The sequence below is a fragment of the Penaeus vannamei genome, chromosome 37, assembly GCF_042767895.1.
Source record: "Penaeus vannamei isolate JL-2024 chromosome 37, ASM4276789v1, whole genome shotgun sequence".
Classification (NCBI taxonomy): Eukaryota; Metazoa; Arthropoda; class Malacostraca; order Decapoda; family Penaeidae; genus Penaeus; species Penaeus vannamei.
In genome coordinates, this window is record NC_091585.1 from 20,091,691 (window position 1) to 20,094,190 (window position 2,500).

General features: G+C 49.0%; 1 protein-coding gene and 1 long non-coding RNA gene across 3 annotated transcripts in view; both read right to left on the reverse strand.

The window, feature by feature from the left end:
- The window catches only part of LOC113807065 (syndecan), a 447,671-nt gene that overhangs the window by 212,038 nt on the left and 233,133 nt on the right, over positions 1 to 2,500 (reverse strand). The gene's annotated exons all lie outside the window — the stretch shown is intronic.
- The window catches only part of LOC138859687 (uncharacterized), a 104,181-nt gene that overhangs the window by 101,152 nt on the left and 529 nt on the right, over positions 1 to 2,500 (reverse strand). The gene's annotated exons all lie outside the window — the stretch shown is intronic.

Sequence of the window (2,500 nt, forward strand, 5' to 3'; positions counted from 1 at the left end):
CACATCCAAACCCCCAAGCCAGTCCCCAATCACTACCACCCACATCCAAACCTCCAAGCCAGTCCCCAATCACTACCACCCCCACCCCAGTCCCCAATCACTACCACCCCCACCCCAGTCCCCAATCACTACCACCCCCACCCCAGTCCCCAATCACCCCCACCCTCTCCCCAATCCCATTAAACTTGGTGACGAGGCTCCTCTCCCACGCAGCTGATGGCCGTAAATTAGTTTATCAAAACAATCTACTCTTACATAGGGAAGGGGGGGAGGGAGAGGGGGCTGGGGAAGGGGATGAGGAAGAGGGGGCTGGAGAATGGGGGGAGGGAGAGGGGGTTGTGGATGGGGAAGGGGGAGAGGGGAGGGGGCTGGGGGTGTGAGAGGGATGGGGCGTTCGCTTGTCGATGAATATCGGGATTTGAGAGGGATATATTAAAAGAGGGGAGGGGGAAGAGGAGAGAAGACGGGAAGGGGGAGATGGGGGAAAGGTCGAGGGAGAGAAGGGTTTAGAGGGAGAAGAGAAGGAAAAGGAAAGAAGAGAGGAGGAGGAGGAAAGGGAGAAGAGAAAAAAGAAATAAAGAGAGAGAGAGAGAGAGAGAGAGAGAGAGAGAGAGAGAGAGAGAGAGAGAGAGAGAGAGAGAGAGAGAGAGAGAGAGAGAGAGAGAGAGTCAGAGAAATCGAGTACGAGAACGAGAGAGAGAAACAGAAAGAGAAAGAGAGAGACTAAAACCAAAGAACCAGCTAAACCAAACCCACGCCAAGCCCTAAGGAATCCCCACCGGGAACAAGCCCCGAGGAAGCCTCCGAACAAGCCTCCGAACAAGCCCCGAGGAAGCCCCCGACGAATCCTCTAGCATCCCCGAGGACTGGGAGGAGATCCTGAGGCCACAACGCGTCGCCAAGTCTCCGAATCTTCTCGTGGCCGTCTTGCACGATCATGAATGCGTTGGTGATTTGCGATTGTGAAAGGTGATGATTGTTATGGTGAATGTGATTGTGACTGTGAAAGGTGATGATTGTAATGGTGAATTTGATGGTGACTGTGATTGTGAAAGGTGGTTATTGTTATGGTAAATGTGATGGTGATGGTTGTGAAAGTTGAGGATCGAGATGATGAAAGGTGAGGGGCGTGACGGCGAAAGGTATCGACAGATATTGTGAAAAATAGTGACTGTGATGGTGAAACCTAATCAATTGTAACAGTGAAAGACGAGGATTGTGATGGGCGACAGAAAAAGATGGCGAGAACAGCGAAAGACAGTGAAAGACAATTACGACCAAAAAAGAACAGCGAAAGACAATGACGACAATGAAAGAGGAAGGTAACGCTGATGGTGACGAGGAGAGCGAGTGGCGGCTGTGGTGAGGAAGGGGCTTCGCGAGGACACCATTTTGGGAAACGTGATGGATGACATTTGCTGCTCTGTGACGCAAGCGGGAAGGCAAAGGGGGGGTAGGGGGGGTCCTTGTTTGCTTTCTTCCCCTTCTCCTCCTTCTTCTCCCTTCTCTTCCTCTCCCTCTTCCCTCCTCCTCTTCCTATTCTTCCTCTACCTCCTTCACTCTTCCTCTTCTACTTCAACTTCCCCTTCTTTCTTTTCCTCTTCACTCTACCTCCAACCCCACCCACCACCACCCCTTCCTCCCCCCACCTACCCACCACCCCTTCTTCCTCCCCCCTCTACCCACCACCCCTTCTTCCTCCCCCCCACCTACCCACCACCCCTTCTTCCTCCCCCTACCCACCACCCCCTCCCCACCCCTTCCTCCCCCTCCCCCCTCCTCCTTAACCCCTAATTTCCGTCTTTCTCCCCCCCCAAAAAAAAAAAAAAAAAAAAAGTTCGCGATATTAAGACTCTCCGGTGCGGGCCGAATCTCTCTCCGCCACACCTTAATTAAAGGAACCTCCCTTAATCTTGCTTGATTCACGCTAAGCCTGTATAAAAGAAAAGAAAAAAAAAGAAAAGAAAAGAAAAAAAATCGAGGAAAAAAAATTGTGGTATTATATATCCTCTCTCTTAATCGCGGCAAAGGAAAATTGGAAGAAAAAAATGCAAAAAAAAGGAAGGAACTATATTCAAATCTGGTAAATATGTATACAGGTACGTATGCAAGTATGTATGTATGTATGTATGTATGTATGTATGTATGTATGTATGTATGTATGTATGTATGTATGTATTTATGTATCTAAGTATCTATGTATTTATGTATGTATGTCTGAATGTATGCCTGAGTGTATGTCTGTCTCTATGTATGTATGCATGTATAAATATCAATAAATCAATAAATAACAATAAAAAAAATACATTTATCCTAACTACAACCAACAACACCTCATAGATGGACTGTTCCCTGCGCGTCCAGCCTGGACTTCTACCTCTACGTCCATCGCCTCCTCATCCCCACCCCCTGCCTCCAATACCTCCACCCCCCTCCGTACCTACACATCCTCCTCATCCCTACCCCTGCTTTCAGTACCTCCACCTCCACTCCAACCCCA